General features: G+C 36.4%; 1 protein-coding gene and 1 long non-coding RNA gene across 8 annotated transcripts in view; both read left to right on the top strand.

Moving 5' to 3' along the window:
- Nucleotides 1-910: 910 nt before the first annotated feature.
- On the top strand, nucleotides 911-9,665 carry LOC141390835 (uncharacterized). Of its 3 annotated transcripts, none has more exons than XR_012409488.1 (3): nucleotides 911-1,263; nucleotides 7,197-7,381; nucleotides 9,603-9,665. It is a non-coding gene; the product is annotated as an uncharacterized lncRNA (long non-coding RNA). The 3 variants fall into 3 exon arrangements; XR_012409487.1 differs by having other exon boundaries at nucleotides 7,197-7,572; XR_012409486.1 differs by lacking the exon at nucleotides 9,603-9,665 and having other exon boundaries at nucleotides 7,197-9,059.
- Nucleotides 9,666-10,948: 1,283 nt separating this feature from the next.
- Nucleotides 10,949-21,731, top strand: part of LOC141386662 (uncharacterized) — an 80,173-nt gene continuing 69,390 nt past the window's right edge. For all 5 annotated transcript variants that reach the window (XM_073955601.1, XM_073955579.1, XM_073955583.1 and 2 more), the window contains exon 1: nucleotides 10,949-11,285. The gene's annotated coding sequence lies outside the window, so the exon portion shown is untranslated. The remainder of the gene's footprint in view (nucleotides 11,286-21,731) is intronic.

The raw sequence follows: 21,731 nt of genomic DNA, 5'->3' as shown, positions 1-21,731 counted from the left end.
CTAGATGTATGCTAAGACTTATCTTTCTTTCCTTTGGAATGATTCCCACAGAGCGCTCTCCGCAGTGGATTTCAAGTGGGAAGTGGATAGCAGCTGGTGTCGACTATCTTCGAGTTCCACTTTAAATTTGTGGACCCACACGATCCAATAATTTGGTTAGTCCGCAGCCACTAAATGAGCTGGACGCCTTGCGCGACGTATGTTCCCAGCGACACGCTAACTCACTCGCAAATTCCAAAGGATAATTTTTCCAATAATTTCAAAAATTTCTATATATAAAAAAAAATTATATTACTATAAATACACATAACCTTTACTATCACAACTCACATTCGCACAAACTATGCCGCACACACCAATCAGAACAATAAGTAGTATTTTTTTAAATTTTCAATTTCTTCAATAAAATGCTTAATACTTTTGACTAACTTTTCACAGGAAATGTTATTATCTTCGCTTTAGCAGGTATACACCAAGCTAAATTAAATCTGATAATGTTGTAACAATTTTCCAAACTTTTATCTTCAAATAATTTTCTGTTAAAGTTATTGTACGAGTTTTACTTTCAGACTAGCTTTCCTGTCCATGAACAAATTACTTTAACCTGACTTCTGTCTCAAAAATTACCATCAGAATTCTCTCATAAAACGTTAACTCATTTGCCTCAATAGCTTTTCCCATATCGCTCTCAGGTACCTTTTAAATATTACTCTTCTACCAAAAATTTCCCCGTGCTTGAACAACGGTCCAAGTTCATTGCACGCCTGTCCTTGAAATTGGTGAAGCTGATTCAAATTATTGAGCGCACAGCTCTCTTACATACGCTCTTACGTGTAACTTTACCAGAACGTACGCAACTTCAAAACCCTGCCAACTGTCAAACGAACGAGTTCCACATACCATATGTTTCACACCGTCTCTTGGCAATGACGGTGTCACATGTATTTTAGAAAATTTTTTAAGAAAAAAAACTAAAACTATAAACAAAAGACAACAAATTAAGCAATAAATTAATTTAAATGAAACATGCGGCCCTATTATACACATCACAGCTCTAAAAATATAAAAACAACGCACGCCCATTCCCAAATGTGTGAAACACCATATCAATGCACTGGGACCACTTAATAATTGTCAAGAAACGTTGGCTAATTGCAGAAAAAATGTGTCCCGGACACCATCGGATTACCCATGTACCGACATGCTCACCGAAATGGGCACATATATGGATGTTTGTTGATTGCTACAATATGTATACGAAAGGTACGTGTCCCGGATTACAAAAATAAAAACTTCCCTGCCGCCTTACTTCCAGATTACAAGTAGTTTTCGTCGACCACGCTATATCCCACAAAATGAAACCACATCATCCCAAAGTCCTACAGATAATGATAATTTCACAAGTATCTCTACGCTTTCCTTACTCCTACCAAACTGTTTGCAAACGGCCAAATGCTCTCTTTGGAAGTTTATACTTTCCCAAGGGCGTTATGAGCAAAACACCTTACTCCGTAAAGAAAAGGCTGATGCTCCCCACCAAATCGGGACTTTGTTATTGGCCATTTACTGAAGTTACGGGGTTAAATTCTCCGACCAGATAACAATTCAGTCTCAACGGTGGTGAAATACCCACGAGTGCAACGCTGGAGACACCTTCCAAGGGTTCCAGCCATGAATAACTTCTCCACCAGTGCTGTCTCATGACAGAACACGCGGCAATTAACATGTCATGTCATCCGGTAGAAGCCTCCCTCATCCTCTCGGGGATGATCGTTTGACAATTGAAATTGCTTCAATTGTTCCAGATTTCAGCCGCATCTTGTCATGTATCTTCGAAACTGTGATGAATGAACGTCTTCCTACGCTTGCCCGCTAACTTATTGCGCCTAATTAAAGTAGAACGAGTCATGCCATAGCCACCACCATAGCAAAATCAAAATCCATTTGGCTCTTATGGCTTTGGTGTTACGTTATGTTAATACTAATGCAATACATTGATTTCCATAAGTTTGGTTCAATCAGCTGATAGATATGGCTTTACGGTGTTATGGCTATGTCTTACCTAGGCTTGAAATTGGGACCTTAGTTTTTTATCCTTACCATCATTCAAACGCCCCCAATCAACCCAGCTCTAATAGGGAAAATAACAAGTCTTAATATTTGATTCTTACACATGTTCTCTGCTCCCTGTAATATTAACACTTAATTGTTTTACGGGTCACATTTCAAGACCAATTTAAACATTGCAATACTAACGATTCAGTCCCTGACGTCGCTGCATCTTCATTCCAGCGACGTTTGACAATCCCCTACCAGTCATGGATTACGACACTGCCCTGTAGGCCACAGATTCTTACTGGTTCATCATTACCACTCAGTCAACTACTTATTCTTCTCGCTAACCAACGGAAGGCCATAATCATTTTGAATGATGTATTTCTGTTTTCATAATCCTTGCATTCATCCCTCAACAAAACTCTGGGGTTGCAATGTTTACTGATGAAACACCAGTGTGAGGGATGTTGGACGTGTGTAACACTGAATGTACCACAATGTTACTTGGGCACTACATACACTCCTCTATTTTATATTTCAACATAATCTCTTTAATATTTTCTTTTTGTACTACATGCATGCTCCTATTGGGGCACATCTCTAAAAGGTTATCTTATTACTCTAAAACGATCGCCCGATGGGCATAGGCATTATCCGCCAAATTTTATTAGAAACTTATTGTCTTATGGTTCATAAGTATCCATCATATTTAACTATACAACTCTACCGCTACTGAACTTCTTCACTTCTATAGCCTCCGATAGCCATTTTTTTAATGTAACTGTATTTTTTTGTCATAATTAAAATTTCAAATAAATCAATGAAAAATTAAAATCCGTGAATTGATCGCCATTATTGGCAATTCCTTACACTTTCTATTGGGAACCTTAAGATGTTATTTATTACTAGAATTATGTTGAAAAAAACTTGGAAAAGCATTGGTATTCAAAGCTTATCGTAAGTAAATAGGTTTCAAATACACAATGTTTTCCTAATGTAGGGAGCGCATACATGTATCGCTCCAACGATTCCATGAACTTTTACGCGCCCAACGTAGGCTACACCCACACTACTGGCCTTCCTAAAAAAAATATTTAGTGGAAATAAATGCCTTCTGGTGATAAGAGAGTTAGCCGGGCACTAAACAAAAGACTTAGGACATAAACTTCGTCATCGTCCTGTCATTCATTTATATTCACACCAAGGCATATTAATATAAGGTATATGCATGAATTACAACGACCAACAAATTTACAAAAACAACATTGTTGTTATTGAAAACGAATTGTCAAAGAAAATATTGAATAATAGGGTCGTTCCAATTTTTTTTTCAAGAATAACATAAATACATTTTAAAAATCCTGTAAAATTGAACAAATTTGAATCAAAATGTAAATATAAAGCATACAGAACTGTCGTACGTAATTTTTATTACACGTTTACTGTGAAAAGAAGAATTTTATGGTAGCAAATTTCGAAGTTTCAAATTTCATGAGTAGACCCCATTACATTTTGAAAACTAAATTTACAAAAAAAGTAAGAATACATCTGATTGTCACTTCTACCTTGTATCAATATGCCTTGATTCACACTACCAACTTTGTTTCCCTACACAGGCTATAAAATGTCACAGATGATACATTAAACACTGGACAAACCATAAGGCAAATAATTAATATAAATAAATAAGGACCGTGACACAACTTACTCTAATATTGCACAAAAAGGAAAAGTATTGCACTATAGAGTATCGTATTGGCCATTTGCCTTATTGCACCTTGTTCTAAGCTACTGCTTTATATCCTTAGCGTGGTAGACACCCAAAGGATCGCCGTTTAATGTAACCAACCTATACATGTTATTGCCCAGAACTTCTGCTACCCGACACTTAGTGAATTTACGGCAAAATTTAGCATTCCGGTTGTCCTGAAATCGACTTAGGACAAAGTTACGTTTATATACCTCTTGTCCAGGTTTATATCTTATCACCCTTGCTTTCCGGTTGTATCGAAGTGCGCTCCTTTCATATGCTTCATGTAGATTTTCTTTAATCATGTCCCTTATTATGCTTATCCTATCACTATTATTCACCAGTAGGAGCTCACCGTCGCTGAATGCTTTTAATTTTCGGGCCAGTTTGTAATCTTTACCGCAGGTGAACATGTTATGACCAAAAAGGGCAAAGAAAGGTGTCACCCCAGTGGCTGAGTGAACAGCAGTTCTTAGGGCCAGCTCAATCTTGGACAAATTCAAATCCCAATTTGTCTGGTCACTATCCAAGTACGATCGGATAGCGTTTAGGACGCTTTGGTTCACCCTTTCCGCCGCATTGGATTGGGGTGAATAAAACGCCGTTTTCATATGGTTTATCTTATATTCTGCTATCATTTTCTGAAAATCGTTCGCCACAAACTGTTTCCCATTGTCCGTATGAATGGTACTCCAAACTGCTGAAACACATTTTCTATCAAAAATCGGATTACATTACTACTCGTGGCTTCTTTCAAAGGTTTTAAAAATAGGAACTTAGTGAAATGGTCCACTACAACTAGTACATACGCATTTCCCTTTCTAGAACGCGGATATTTTCCCAAAAAATCAACATATAATTTCTGGAAAGGACGATCTGTTTGGACTTCCTCCCCAATTTGGGGCATTAGATGTTGGTTAGAGCTCTTACATTCCTTACAAATCGTGCAGTTTCTTATAAAGCTTCGGACCTGAACTGCCATATTGGGCCAATAATATTTAAGCCGTAGGTGTCCTAAGGTTTTCCGAATACCTCCATGGGACTTTTCCGCCGGTTCATGGGCCATTTGAATCAAAGTGGTTGTCAAGTTTTCTGGTACCCACAGCTTCCATTCAAATTCTTCCAGTTCCATCTCCGCTCGAGCGGTGGTTCTCTTGAACACCATACCGTGGTCCACTTTGATGTCTGGAAACTTGTCTCTATTTTCTTCAATTGTTTTTATTAAGTCCAGGTAATCTTCGGACTCGAATTCAACCGTCTCGAAGCCGACTGCGTCCTCGGGCATTAAAATCTCTTCCACTGACCTGGACAAAGTGTCAGCCACGATGTTTTCTGACACTTTCTTATGTTGAATGTCGAAGTCGAACATCTGAAGTTGAAGCGCCCATCTCGCCAGTCTCCCGTTTAGATCCCGCAGGGACATTAACCATTTTAAGCTCGCGTGATCTGTTATAATCGTAAATGGTAGTAATTCAATATATGGTCTAAATCGTTTTACAGCCAGAATTGCTGCCAAACACTCTTTTTCGGTGACGCTGTAGTTCACTTGGGCACTGTTTAGCTTCTGTGAAAAAAAGAGATGGGCCGTTCATTTCCATCACTATCCTTTTGAAACAATACAGCTCCTACGCCGATATTGGATGCATCACATTGGATATAGAACCGTTTTTTGAAGTCCGGATGGACCAACACCGGCGCATGGGTTAGTGCATATTTTACTTTATTGAAACTGTCCAAAACATCGTTGGTAATTACAAACTTTCGGTCTTTCTTTATCAGGTTAGTTAGCGGTACAGTTAATTCTGAGAAATTTCTAATAAATCGACGGTACCAGCCGGCTACTCCAATAAAACTGCGTACCTCCCGAACGTTTCTCGGAACAGCGATCTTTCGGATCGCTTCTACTTTTGCCGGATCAGGTTTCATGATCCCTCCCCCAACTATGAACCCCAGACAATGAAGCTCCTTGTAACAAAATTTTGACTTCTTTAAACCTATTGTTAAGTTTGCTTCTTTCAGGCATTTGGCTACTTTTTCCAGCAGGCCCATGTGTGTTTTAAAATCTGCAGAAATTACCAATAGGTCATCCAAATATACGAACACATTGGCCTTTAGCTCCTCGGGAATGACCTTATCCATAAGCCTGCACAGCCTTTGCGCCGCATTACACAGACCGAACGGCATAACCACGTATTGGTACAAAGGCCGTCCAGGTACTGTGAATGCGGTGTAAGGCCTGGATATAGGGTCTAACTCGATTTGCCAAAAGGCAAACTTGAGGTCCACGCTGCTTATAAAGTAGGTGTCCTCAAGTCTGCTAAGGATTCCCTCAATATTTTGGATGGGGTACGCGTCTTTAATCGTTCGTTCATTAAGTTTCCCCGCATCCAAACATAATCGGGTTTTTCCTGGTTTTCGGACCAATGTTGACCGATTACTCCATGGGCTATGGCATTCTTCTATTACTCCTAACCTAAGCATTTCGTCTAACTCCGCGTAAATCAGGCTTTGAACCGCCGGGGACACTGGGTAATGCCTCTCTTTTATAGGTTGGGACCCTTCTATTAGTTCGATGGTGTGTCTTTCTAAACCTGTTCTTCCTAACCCATGTTCTTCATATGATTTGAACATCCTTTTTACTTCTTCTAACTCTTGCTCCATCTCCTCGGTAAGTTCATGTTCTGTATTTTTGCATAATATGGCCGGATAGTCCTATAGACACATCCTGACTTATTTTTTCAACTCCAAAGATGTTTGGAGCTAAATGGAATACTTTAAAGAAATCCACTCCTAAATATGCTGTTTGAAGCAAATCGGGGCACAAATAGAATATCATTTCCTTTTCAACTTCGTTATAGTTGACCGTTACTCGTATTTTTCCCACAACCGAGAAATGATTTCCTCCTGCGGTTCTAATCGATGTACAGAATGGTTCAACTTTTGCCCCAATTTGTTCCATTAACTTATCGGACTCTTTACCCAGAATGCTGACTGAGGCTCCTGAATCTAGAAGGCCTTCTATACTTACATTCCCTATCTTGATGGTAACATATGCCCTATTATCTTCTGAGGCTTTATCTATGACCGACGAGCAATTCTGTATTGATTCCTTAACTAATTTGCATATATGTTTTTTATTTTTAAACTTATCTCTAGTTTTTCTTATTTTACTTATTTTCCTACTAACCTTATTACTATCTTCTTTCTCTTCGTGATAATTTTTTTGAATATTACTACTGCACGACCTACAATCCGTTTCACTGCTGGCCTCAGTATTAAAAATTCGATCTCTGACCCTCTTATAATTCTGCAACCTTTCCTCATAGCTCTTACAAATTCTAGATGGATCCTCTTTACTAATTATTTTTCTATTCTCTCTACTTCTTTCCAGAATTGATACTTGATCGGGCGAACAACTACACTACTTGGACAGTCTGTTTCCTGACTCACTTTTCGGGAGCTTGACCAGAGCGCGCTTTTCCCGCCTTCGACACGCCCTTCTGGCCGTTTCCCTGACATTTTGGACAGCTGGGACACGTTACTCCTGCGCAACCACACCTATAACAAACGAAACAGGTGTGTCCAGAGGCTTGACAGTTCCAACAGATGAGATTTGATTGTCTCTTTTCCCCGCCATTATTCTGGCTTATTTCATCCAAAATCATAATGTCATCTTCTTCCTGCTCTTTCGGACGTTCCTCGATATAAACCTCGTTCACATGATAATTTCGACGCATCGGCTGAGAATACTTCTGTGGATGTTGCTGGTATTTTTCCCTCTTAACATAGTTTTTCTCCAACTCCTTACATTCCTCCCGCAGCTGTTCTATAGTGTAAATCTTCATGGCATACAGAATATGGGATAATTCCGGACGTAGATTCCTTTTCACTATACGTATCATATCGGGCTCGGGGAGCTGATATCGTAGTTTCGCACGGAGCCTTTTTATGGCATGAAAATATTCATCTATAGACTCCCCTGTGCGTTGCTTCCTTTCTTCTAAGTCACGGAGGTACTCATACTCACTCCTATTAGAACGGTACTGCTGAATTAAGGCCTCTTTCAATTCGACCCAATGGTTTATCTCCCTACTTCCCATCAGAACCCAGAACCATTCTTTTGCATCTCCATCTAACAATAGTTGAAAATCTCGAATTACTTCACTCCACGGACAACCATACATCCGTTGGAGTTGCTCGATCCGGAAAACGAAGTCTTCCACATCTAGTCCGTCTCGTTTTCCATCAAATGACACTTTCCACTTTTTTACTACAATAGAAAGTCTATTTTGTCCCACTGCGGCAATTGGCTGATGGGTTTGATGGTTGTCTACACGTTTAGTTGGTACCTGGACTTCCTCATTAAAATCTAGTCGACGTTGAGCCATATTCTCACTACTACTTCTATTTTTAATTGGGGCCCCGTTTGCTGGATCTTGACCACCTACCAAACCATACAGTCTGGAAGATCCTAAACTGCAATTCTCTAAGTCGGAGTCGTTTTGTTTATTTCCTGTTGATAGTTTATTAAGTTCCCTTACTATGTTTTCGAAGCCGGCCTGAATTCGTTGCTCTAACCTCTCTTCTAACTGCGACTGATAGGAATTATTAGCTTCAGTTATTAGGGCAGTGATCATCGACGCATACTTTTCTGGACTATTTTTCTGTTTATGGGAATTCTGGTGGACTGTTGGTGGAGGTTGAGAGAAATCTGTTAAGATACCATGAGTGGGATGATTTTGTTCCAGGTTATGAACCAGGGAATTATTTGGATTTACCACCCTATTATCCTGTGCCAAGTTACTTGCACCACTAGACGTCGCCTTTGGAGAGTGTATGAGAGACATTTTGTTGGTATAATAAATTCAGAAATGGACGGGGATAGTAAATACAGTCAATGTGGAATGCAATCCGGAAGGTTATTGATTGATTCGGATTGGAATATATAACCAATACGTTTCGGCTATTATACACAAACAATTTTACATTAATGAAGGATTGAAAGGATATGTATTATTTTGGGGAAAACGGTCGGATACTCAGTGCCTATACGCTGGCTATTTGGTCATACTACTCACTACGAGACAACTTTACACTAACATCCAAAACAAATAATTATAATGGGTTTCGAGAACTGTTTTTGGGATAGAACTTGAGCCATCAAGGACTACTCTTTTGAGATCTCAATTTCTTTCCTTGGATTGAACAAAATTTAACATATTTCGCCTCAAAATAAAAACGTATACATATCAAATATATAAGATTTCTATAAGGGCTCTTCGTCAATTATCATTGACGGAATTATGTTCACTAAATCTTTGCTATTGTTACACCTCTCAGTTATTACATAACTGGGGCTCTATACGGTTATTTTTTCATTGGGCGCCATTACAGTTACGTATCCCCTTCTTACCCGTGTCTGACCCGGCTGGGTTGATCTGGGCCGTGGACTCTTAACCCTTGGACACAATGGGGGCACAACCAGTAAGTTATACTGCGACGAACATGGACTACAAACACAACACCATATTACCAAACCGACAACGCTTGCAGGGGTCCAGATCACTGGTCCCCTCTCTTAACCCTCCCAGCCTGATGACCCCTTTATTTCAGGGACCCCATTTTACTAGGCACCGACACTTCGTGAACTTACGCATTCCCCTAATATCCTTTCTCCCCTTCCAATTAACGAATTAAGCCATCATTTCAAATACTAGACACTTAGCATTTATTACATAATTTAATTTTAATGAAAACCTTTAATAATACATATATATCATTTTCTCTTTTCTTCCAGGTATCTTTCTGCCTTATATTGATTAAGATTGTATTAATAAAAATAATTAAAGGAAAATTTGAACTATAATAAGTGTTTCCCTGGTCGATAACAATTGGTTAAAATAAATCCTCATTAACGCTCTAAATACCAAGGATCTAGCCTAACTTCTGAGTTCAAAGTCCTACTTCAGAATTCCTTACTAACAGAGCTCTTATAGTGGAAATCCTACCAGGACGAACTAATACTAACTATCCTAGGATAGATCCCTTACAAACAAATACTATTATCTCTATAGAAAATCTCAAATTCAAATGTGAAAATTAAATAAAATCATAAAAGAAAATATAGATACAAAAATATGTAAATTTAAAACTTATAACTAGAAACAATTCACTTTGACACACACACAAACAGACAAACACAAATTCGCCTCGCATGAACGGCGCCTAGATGTATGCTAAGACTTATCTTTCTTTCCTTTGGAATGATTCCCACAGAGCGCTCTCCGCAGTGGATTTCAAGTGGGAAGTGGATAGCAGCTGGTGTCGACTCTCTTCGAGTTCCACTTTAAATTTGTGGACCCACACGATCCAATAATTTGGTTAGTCCGCAGCCACTAAATGAGCTGGACGCCTTGCGCGACGTATGTTCCCAGCAACTCACTCGCAAATTCCAAAGGATAATTTTTCCAATAATTTCAAAAATTTCTATATATAAAAAAAATTATATTACTATAAATACACATAACCTTTACTATCACAACTCACATTCGCACAAACTATGCCGCACACACCAATCAGAACAATAAGTAGTAATTTTTTTAAATTTTTAATTTCTTCAATAAAATGCTTAATACTTTTGACTAACTTTTCACAGGAAATGTTATTATCTTCGCTTTAGCAGGTATACACCAAGCTAAATTAAATCTGATAATGTTTTAACAATTTTCCAAACTTTTATCTTCAAATAATTTTCTGTTAAAGTTATTGTACGAGTTTTACTTTCAGACTAGCTTTCCTGTCCATGAACAAATTACTTTAACCTGACTTCTGTCTCAAAAATTACCATCAGAATTCTCTCATAAAACGTTAACTCATTTGCCTCAATAGCTTTTCCCATATCGCTCTCAGGTACCTTTTAAATATTACTCTTCTACCAACAATTTCCCCGTGCTTGAACAACGGTCAAAGTTCATTGCACGCCTGTCCTTGAAATTGGTGAAGTCTGATTCAAATTATTGAGCGCACAGCTCTCTTACATACGCTCTTACGTGTAACTTTACCAGAACGTACGCAACTTCAAAACCCTGTCAACTGTCAAACGAACGAGTTCCACATACCATATGTTTCACACCGTCTCTTGGCAATGACGGTGTCACATGTATTTTAGACAATTTTTTAAGAAAAAAACTAAAACTATAAACAAAAGACAACAAATTAAGCAATAAATTAAATTAAATGAAACATGCGGCCCTATTATACACATCACAGCTCTAAAAATATAAAAACAACGCACGCCCATTCCCAAATGTGTGAAACACCATATCAATGCACTGGGACCACTTAATAATTGTCAAGAAATGTTGGCTAATTGCAGAAAAAATGTGTCCCGGACACCATCGGATTACCCATGTACCGACATGCTCACCGAAATGGGCACATATATGGATGTTTGTTGATTGCTACAATATGTATACGAAAGGTACGTGTCCCGGATTACAAAAATAAAAACTTCCCTGCCGCCTTACTTCCAGATTACAAGTAGTTTTCGTCGACCACGCTATATCCCACAAAATGAAACCACATCATCCCAAAGTCCTACAGATAATGATCATTTCACGAGTATCTCTACGTTTTCCTTACTCCTACCAAACTGTTTGCAAACGGCCAAATGCTCTCTTTGGAAGTTTATACTTTCCCAAGGGCGTTATGAGCAAAACACCTTACTCCGTAAAGAAAAGGCTGATGCTCCCCACCAAATCGGGACTTTGTTATTGGCCATTTACTGAAGTTACGGGGTTAAATTCTCCGACCAGATAACAATTCAGTCTCAACGGTGGTGAAATACCCACGAGTGCAACGCTGGTGACACCTCCCAAGGGTTCCAGCCATGAATAACTTCTCCACCAGTGCTGTCTCATGACACAACACGCGGCAATTAACATGTCATGTCATCCGGGAGAAGCCTCCCTCATCCTCTCGGGGATGATCGTTTGACAATTGAAATTGCTTCAATTGTTCCAGATTTCAGCCGGATCTTGTCATGTATCTTCGAAACTGTGATGAATGAACGTCTTCCTATGCTTGCCCGCTAACTTATTGCGCCTAGTTAAAGTAGAACGAGTCATGCCATAGCCACCACCATAGCAAAATCAAAATCCATTTGGCTCTTATGGCTTTGGTGTTACGTTATGTTAATACTAATGCAATACATTGATTTCCATAAGTTTGGTTCAATCAGCTGATTGATATGGCTTTACGGTGTTATGGCTATGTCTTACCTAGGCTTGAAATTGGGACCTTAGTTTTTTATCCTTACCATCATTCAAACGCCCCCAATCAACCCAGCTCTAATAGGGAAAATAACAAGTCTTAATATTTGATTCTTACACATGTTCTCTGTTCCCTGTAATATTAACACTTAATTGTTTTACGGGTCACATTTCAAGACCAATTTAAACATTGCAATACTAACGATTCAGTCCCTGACGTCGCTGCATCTTCATTCCAGCGACGTTTGACAATCCCCTACCAGTCATGGATTATGACACTGCCCTGTAGGCCACAGATTCTTACTGGTTCATGATTACCACTCAGTCAACTACTTATTCGTCTCGCTAACCAACGGAAGGCCATAATCATTTTGAATGATGTATTTCTGTTTTCATAATCCTTGCATTCGTCCCTCAACATAGTACGCATAGCCTTTCATTTGGTGGCTTACTATCAAAATTTTCCCTCAGGGTTTCTGTTGTCTTCTCTCTATAACCGATGGAACAGTCAGGGAAAAATAATTCCACTTATTCAAGTGGTGGCGATTGGAAGCCGTAGACATCTTGTTCCGTTTGGTATGTTCTTCTCGACAATAATATCTTGCTTATAACCATTTTCATCTCCTTGTTGGAAAGTGGATATTTAGTCATTGATTCCACGTGGTCCTCTGCCATTGGTGCCATTGTATTTGCACTGACATCATCATTTTCCTCGTTGTACTCTGCGTCAAGTATTGCCCTTGCGTCTGCAGATGTAGATGGCCCTTGGTCCACTCTCGGTGGTAATATTGGGAAAGCCCAGTCATATAAATACTTCTTTGGGGATATTGATGACGGTAAAAAATGGAGGGAGCATACATATTTGCGTCGAAAATCAGCATCAGGTCCACACTCTTCTCGTAACAAGGAAATCCATGAAATGGAATTTAATATCCGGCATGGGCTCCTTGTTGTTGCATGAAGATATGCAGCACGACTTCCTTGATTGCATCTTTAACAAAAAAATTAATTACTTTAAAAAATAATTGTATGAATTAAACGAATTGTTCAACTTGACAGAACCTCACAGTTTGCTTTTATTGCACAAATTATGTAATAATGTAATCATGGTTACTGGTTATTGCTTTATGACGAAAGCTTTTAAATAAAGATGCTGTGTTCCAGAACCTGCAGGAAGCTACTATTTTTTACTACGATAACATTTTTCTTTATGTTATCGGAAAAAATAGTATAAATTAGTAGATTCTTGCAGTACTGGAACAGACCAAGAGTTTACAGTACGTTTATATATACTGGATTTAACGCACCCGCTGAGTTTTAAATGTCAATTGCATTGCTTATATTTCAATTAAATCCTCATAAAGAATGTTAACCCGGCATAACAAGTATAGTGTAAACATCCTATAAAACGGCGTTTACGCTATAGCTTTTGCCGGGTTAACCTTCTTTATGAGGATTTATTGCTGAGAACAAGTTGGCATACATTTCAATGTGTTTCCCTTGCTCTCAGAAAGCGCTATTTCAAACATGTAAACACATTTATAAATGGGGGTGTTTTTTATTGAAGGGCATAGAAAAAAATCAAAGCAACAAAGACACATAGGTACATACAAAATTCCAAGGAAATGCATCAAACACTTTAATAAAAGAAAAACTGAATGAATAAATTATAAAAAGTCGCAGTTTTAAAAAGAAAAAAAACATCGTTGAACGCTTCTTCTTAGTTGTGAAATAAAACACTTTTTCAAAGTTGAAATCATCAGCGGGAAATCGGCATCTGGAATCAAATGATTATATAATGTAATAAATAGGTACATCCATATTTCAAATATACATATGTATGTATGTATATGAAAAATGTATTTATGTAATTACCAATATTAAATGCGATTTCTTCCTTGTCCAATAAAATATTTCCATTCACCTTTTTGATTCAATTATCAAATGTATTGGACATTTAATTTACTAAAAAGCACGATTTCTTTAAGAAAAGACAAAACACTGATTTATTCACTCACTTCACCGTCTTTACTTAACGATGTTCTCTAGAACACTGACCAACATAATTAATACCATTTATTTGCTTTTCCTCTTCGCTTGCCACGTTGGTTAACAACAACAAAGCACGAAACACATGTGTTTACGCATTACACCATGCACACAGCTCTTTATTATAAACCAGCATTCCATAAACAATTTGTTCTAACATAAAAAATATGTTGGTACACAAACATATTAAATTGATATATGTTACAAAATGTTGCAAACATATATTTGTTTCGACACAAACAAATTATGTTTGGATCCAAACATATATTTGTCTGCAATCAGTCCCAAACAAATATTTGTTTGGATCCAAACATATTTCTAACATATATTTTTCTGCGTGTACCCATAACATTATAAAGAGATTGAAATTTGCACCAAAACGTTATTGTAAAGCCATCTTAAAGGCAGCAGTTTCACAATGCCTACAAGGAAACAAAACGAGTGAAGTAGCACGAACTTTTAAAATTCCAAACAGAACATTGCAACGTCATCTGAAAAAAAGTAAAAAAGAAAACAAAGAGAATTAAACCTTTTTGTTTTTAATAATAAATCTAAGTTTGAATGTATTTTTGTTTTGTAATATATATGGTAACATGGGGCGCCTTCGCCACTGGGGCGGCTACGCCAGCGCCGATTTTCTCGCAAAATATAAGTGCTAGAAAAAATCGGTTAAAAGCAAAATTGTGAGTTTAATGAAGATCTATCATCTCCCAAAAGTTGGCAGATGTGTCATAGGTATGATAGCGGACGCACGCGGTTTTGTGTTTTCAGGGTATTGGGAAAAATAATTATGGTAGGTATTTTTTGTGATATCTTCTTTACCTTTTGTGATATCAAAAACACATTTTATACCGTTAGAAGACAACTACTGAAGAATATAAATCCCAATAATTCGCATGAAAAAAGCAATTGCAAATGTCAATATATTAATATTATGAAATATGTAAGGGGTGGGGCGTCTACGCCATGATAGGGGCGTGGTGAGATAATGTTCGAAATATATCATGTTTAACTTAAATTCTTTATACCATAGATATACCACACTATAATGTGAAGTTAAAATCAAATATTATCCTAAACGTATCTTGTTTTAGTTATACTATGATTTTTGTACCTAAATGCAAGGCACCTACTTCAATTAACCGCTAGGATTGGTTACTTTTTGTGAATTTAAAAATAATTTTTGATTATTCAATAGAAAACATGTTCCTTTTTTGCATAATGTTGATATTTAAGGAATAAGTATGGTAAATTACAGTTTTAGAGTCCGTTGGAGAATGTTCAATATCGATGGCGAAGCTGCCCCATGGGTGGGGAGGCTTCGCCACTTTTTACACATTTTGTAAATTCTCAAAAATAATATTTTAAAAACAAATTTATAACCATTTGTATATCAAAACTTATAGTCAAGATATGCTAATATTTGTACCAAAAATAATATTTGAAAAAACTTTAACGGTATCGTTATGAGAACATTTTGAATAAAAATGTGGCGAAGGCGCCCCATGTTACCATATATTAGGACTATAACCAAAAAAATACCACGCCAGTACGATGTGCGGAATATTGTCCTGATAACGAAAACATCGCCTGCGTGGGTACATATGGAATGTTTTTATTTCGTGTCATATGACATTGATAGATAGTGTAAACTACCTCTAATTGTTTTAAACTAATTTAAAATCAATGTCGAACCATTCTTGACCAATTAGTTACCAAATCGCGATATTTCAGAGCATTTAATACACCTTTGGCAATATTGAAATTTTTTGTTTTTCTTTATAAACTCGCGAATTTTATGTTTATATTTTTTGTACTTATCGGACAAGAGAATATGTGGTTATTTGCAATGAATTCGCGAAAGTTACAGACTGTTTTTAATGAATTTGCCTGTGATAATTGTATTTGTTTTCTATAAAAATGTATTCATACAAAGCAAATTAAGGGCCTGTTCATGTATGTCGATAAGAAAATGAATGCGCAAGAAAAACTACCAAATTTGAGTGTGTTTTTCAAATTTGTTTTTTGTTTTGAAGGAAAAGCAAAGGCAATAATATTTCCAAAACTAAAGTTTGGGTGTGTTTCATGCGCACGCATTTTCGCTTCGAAATACATAAACTGGGGGTTAAATATTTAAATGAAAAAATATCAAAAGGGCTTTAGTAATCGCAGTCGGTGCGGAAAACTTTTTCACCGAATGGAACTAAAACGCGCGTTTTCGTTATCAGGACAATATTCCGCACATCGTACTGGCGGGGTATTTTTTGGTTATAGCCCTAATATATATATTACAAAACAAAAATACATTCAAAATTTGATTTACTATTAGAAACAAAAAGGTTTAATTCTCTTTGTTTTCTTTTTTACCTTTTTTAAGATGGCGTTGCAATGTTCTGTTTGGAATTTTAAAAGTTCGTGCTACTTCACTCGTTTTGTTTCCTTGTAGGCATTGTGAAACTTCTGCGTTTAAGGTGGCTTTACAATAACGTTTGGGTGCAAATTTCAATATCTTTATAACGTTATGGGTACACGCAGAAAAATATATGTTAGAAATATGTTTGGATCTGATTGCAGACAAATATATGTTTGGATCCAAACATAATTTGTTTGTATCCAAACAAATATATGTTTGCAACATTTTGTAACATATATCAATTCAATATGTTAGTGTACCAACATATCTTTTATGTTAGAACAAATTTTTTATGGGTGGAGGGGATTTTTGTCAAAGAGAGTAACAACAGGGCTCTCGCAGCTGCGGAATGCTGGTTTATAATAAAGAGCTGTGTGTGTGTTACGTTTTTGTTAACCAACGTAGCAAGCGAAGAGGAAAAGCAAATAAATGGTATTAATTATGTTGGTCTTTTTCATCAGTGTTCTAGATAACATCGTTAAGTAAAGACGGTGAAGTGAGTGAATAAATCAGTGTTTTGTCTTTTCTTAAAGAAGTCGTGCTTTTTAGTAAATTAAATGTCCAATACATTTTATAATTGGAACAAAAGGTGAATGGAAATATCTTATTGGACAAGGAAGAAATCGCATTTAATATTGGTAATTACATAAATACATTTTTCATATACATACATACATATGTATATTTGAATTATGGATATACCTATTTATTACATTATATAATCATTTGATTCCAGATGCCGATTTCCCGCTGATGATTTCAACTTTGAAGAAAATGAGTTTTATTTCACAACTAAGAAGAAGCGTTCAACGATGTTTCTATATTCTTTTTTTTTTTAAAACAGCTACTTTTTATAATTTATTTCATTCAGTTTTTCTTTTATTAAAATGTTTTATGTATTACCTTGGAATTTTGTATGTATCTATGTGTCTTTGTTGCTTTGATGTTTTTCTATGCCCTTCAATAAAAAAAACACCCCCATTTATAAATGTGTTTACATGTTAGAAATAACCAGTGGGCGCTTTCCGAGAGCAAGGGAAACACATTGAAATGTATGCTCACTTGTTCTCAGCAAGCGCTCACTGGCTATTTCTAAAATGTAAACACATTTATAAATGGGGTTGTTTTTTACTGAAGAGCATAGTGTTTTTTTGTGGCTTTTGGGTTTGTATTTGTGTGCACCCAGACATATAATTTGTTTGCACCCAAACATATATGTGTTTGCAGGACAAAAACATATGTTATGTTGGGACTGCTTGCAAACATATACATATATGTTTGCTGCAAAATATGTTTGGGACATGTGTTAGAGAGGACTTTTTTCTGTATGTATTCATATGTCGAGAAACGTGTCTCTGAAGGGTTGGGTACCGGAGTCCATATTTTTCAGCTGTACTTTTCATCATGAATCCACCGTTTAGAATTCTTGTATGGCTTTTATTAGATGGTCGTCACTAAAGTTTTGTGTTGTTTTCCTTTGTATTTGAATAGGAAATTGATTTCGATTGATTTCTGCTGTTGCTGCGTCGGCATCTGATGTTGATGGTGCATCATCTGCTGATGCTGCGGTAGTTGCTGATGTTGATGGTGCATCATCAATGTCAGCAAGAAAACCTTCGTTCTCATCATCGAAGGATATTTCTGATGCTGGTGATGCTCGTTGTGTAACGTTATGGGTATTCATATGTCGAGAAACATGTCTATGAAGAGTCGTGACACCGAGTCCATATTTTTCAGCTGTATTTCTCACGGCAATGCGGTGGTATTTTTGATATTTGCAAATATTGCAAAAAAGTTACATATATATATATATGTGGGAACTGGGTATAATATACTTACTACACATAGTGGTATAACATTAAAATACAACTGTACATGTAAGATATAAAATGTAAGCCCGCCCTCTATATTTTAATATTAACAATTTGGAAGCTTTTGTATTTTTATTTGTCATTGTGAATGTATAACATTTAATATTGTGATTGATCTTAAAATTTAAACTTTAACTGAAGAAATGCAACACTGTAAAATATAGTTAATACTACTAGATTAAGCAACTGTAAAGTACTAATTAAATCATATGATTCTAGAGGATTCTCATAAGTTGTACCTAAATCAGGGATGGAAAAGTCAGTACAATAGTACTTTTTTCAGTACCATTTCACTATAAAAAGTACAGAAGTACCCCCGCGGCGATTTCAGTACCATTTCACATACTCTAGTCCCACAGGTTGAAAAATTTTATGTGTAACTAAAAGCTCAAAATTCACACTTTGCTTCCAAAATTCAAATTGTTATATAAGTAATATACCAAAATATGAACCTTTATTGATCATTTTCTTAGTGGAGCTCTTCCACCCATTGAGAAACCGAAATACAAAGTTGCATTCACTAAAGTAGACTAGGTATCGTAGTACCTTCCAACCTGAGAAGTTGCAATACCTCTTCTATTACATTAGGCTACATTAGTTCTGGCAAACTATCGACAGTCCGACTATCGCTTTGATTACTGACATAAAACAAAGTTAACATCGGCCAACAAGACATGTTTTTGGGCTATCTGTTACGAATTATTTAAAAAAAAATAAATTTGATTAGAGTTCAATATAAACGATTGACGACAGCAACCAAAACGAAAGTCGGATAGTTTGCCAGCACTAGGCTATATTAAAACATGCATCTGTACCCACAATTGCCTGCCTATAGGAATGTTTTATACCCATATTGAATGCAAAATAACTAATTTCAGTTATTTCGATGGGATAATGAGGCTATACCTTTAAAACGACGAAAATCGAATGGTACCGTTTTGTGGTGGCTGCATCAGAACGGGACCGGCACTGTCAAATTTCTGGGAGTTTTGTAACCCCAACGAAGACTAAATACCAAATTTCAACAATTTTGGTATGATAATATGGGTCAAACCTTCAAAATATCGAAAAATTTTCAGGAAGCGGTAGAGTCTCCCACGAATATTTTGATGTGTTACAAACAGAGACAAAGTTACTTATATGTACCCTCCAGGAAGGTATAAAAATATATACGATTTTGCAACATTTTTTCAGATTTCATGATATGTATAATCTTTTTTGTTGTTTTTTTTTTGCTGAGTAAACATTTTTAATTTAAAAAAGTACCCTTTCAATGAAAATAGTACCATTTTAGTTCTTTTTGGATTTTTTAATTTTCCATCCCTGACCTAAATAGAGTGAATCTCAAATTTAATCACTTTGCATTCGGCAGTCAAGCCACTTGTAGTCTCGTCCATTCTTGAAAAATACATTTTTGGCAGCTACAATTTCCAGTTTCCAGTGTTGAACAAGCAAAGCAAGGAACATCAATTCCGAAAACTAATTGTTAGGATTTTATAATAAGTAAAGCAATGTTTAAATAATTCACTAAAATTATTACATATGTTTTAATAAAATCCTACATTTTGGGGGCTCGTACCGGAGCTAAGCCACTGGAGAAAAGTGTTTGTGAGAAAATGTGAACTGTGAATAGGGAATATTCTTGAAAAATACCTGAGTGGTACGAGGAAAAAGATCATTGGAGAATGGTCATTAACTAAAAAATACCTGAGTGGTACGAAAAAATGTCATTAGAGAATGTTCATAAAAATAAGCTGTAGTGGTTAAGAGAAAATAAACTGTATAAGAGATAACCTGAGTGGTTGAAAACAAAACGGTGTTGCAAAACAAAAAACTGAGAAAAACTGTCAAGCAAGCTAATTTGTGTGTGAGACAAAAAAATTGTGTTACAAAAATTTTGTGGAAAAGTCTGAAAGACCAGAACAAAAAACTGAACAGAAAATAAAAAAAGTGCAAAATAAATTGTGTTAAAAGCTATATAAAGAAGCTGTGTATCAAAGCTTTTCAAAAGAAGAAATAAAAGACACCATAATAACGTACAAACAAAGACAATTATTATTGTGAGTGATAATAAAACCACATGATATATGTAATGACCATTAAGTCAAACATCAGATCGTGGTAGAGAAAGTGTAACGCACATACAAACAATAACAATAAGAATTCGTTGTCAAGTGCCCAAACAACGATAACTACATCCAGTTGCCAAGTGGACAAACAACAACAAGCTATTGTGTGGAAACAACCCTTATTTTATGCCGAGAGAAAACCTGTGTGTGGCAAAACGAGACAGAGAGAAATTGTGTGTACGGGATCAAATTGCGGAGTAAATGCAGATGTGTTGCAGAACTTTAAGCTAAGTAGAAAAGTTTCATTAAATGTAAAAGCTTTTAGGTTTGGGAAAAGATCAAGCTTTTTAAATTTGAAAACTCGCTAAAGTTTGAAAAATCAGAAGTTTCGGTCAATGATAAACAAACTTTAAAAGTTTAGTGCAGACATTAACCAATTTTAATAATTCAGTTTGAGATTTTCATAAGAGTATAGTTTGACAACAAACAACATTGTTTAAAAATACAGTTTGAGAATTCAAGTTTATTTACGTAAATTACTATTTTATATTAAAATTTATGCAAATTTAAATAACTAACAAGTGGAAAAGCGTTAAGTTCGGTCAGGCCGAACTTTTTATACCCTCCACCACAAATTTCAGCCATTTCGGTGTATCAAAATACCGAAAATCGGAAGTTACCGTTCTATGGGGGCTATATGATGGCGCGGACCTATACCTACAAATTTCTAGGGGGGGGGGAGTTTTATATCCCCAACGAAGACTAAATACCAAATTTCCGCCATCTTGGTGTGATAATGAGGCCAAAACCTTCAAAATACCGAAAATCGGGAGATATCGTCCTATGGGGGCTATATCAAAACGTGGACCTATATAAACATTTTATGGTAGAAATGTTTCTTAGCCTCTGGAAACACAAAATACAAAGTTGCAACCGATTCTGTTGTCAAATGGGACTAATACATTCAAAAATTTAAAAATGACGCGTACTTTATATGGGGCGTTATATGGGGGCTATACCAAAACGTGGACCTATATAAACCAACTTTGGTAGGAATGTTTTTTGGCCTCTGGAGACACAAAATACCAAATTACAACCAATTCGGTGGTAAAATGGGACAAATATCTTAAAAATTCCTTAAAAGGACGACGCGTCACGCGTCATTTTGTATGGGGGCTATACGAAAGCGTGGACCTACATAGCCCACTTTCAATACCAAAAGTCCTACGTACAAATAATAGATTTTCCCAAAAT

The sequence above is a fragment of the Musca autumnalis genome, unplaced genomic scaffold (assembly GCF_047663935.1).
Source record: "Musca autumnalis isolate F117 unplaced genomic scaffold, ASM4766393v1 scaffold_1, whole genome shotgun sequence".
In the NCBI taxonomy this organism is placed as follows: Eukaryota; Metazoa; Arthropoda; class Insecta; order Diptera; family Muscidae; genus Musca; species Musca autumnalis.
Note: the sequence above shows the minus strand (reverse complement) of the source record. Positions and strands in the feature narration are given on the sequence as shown.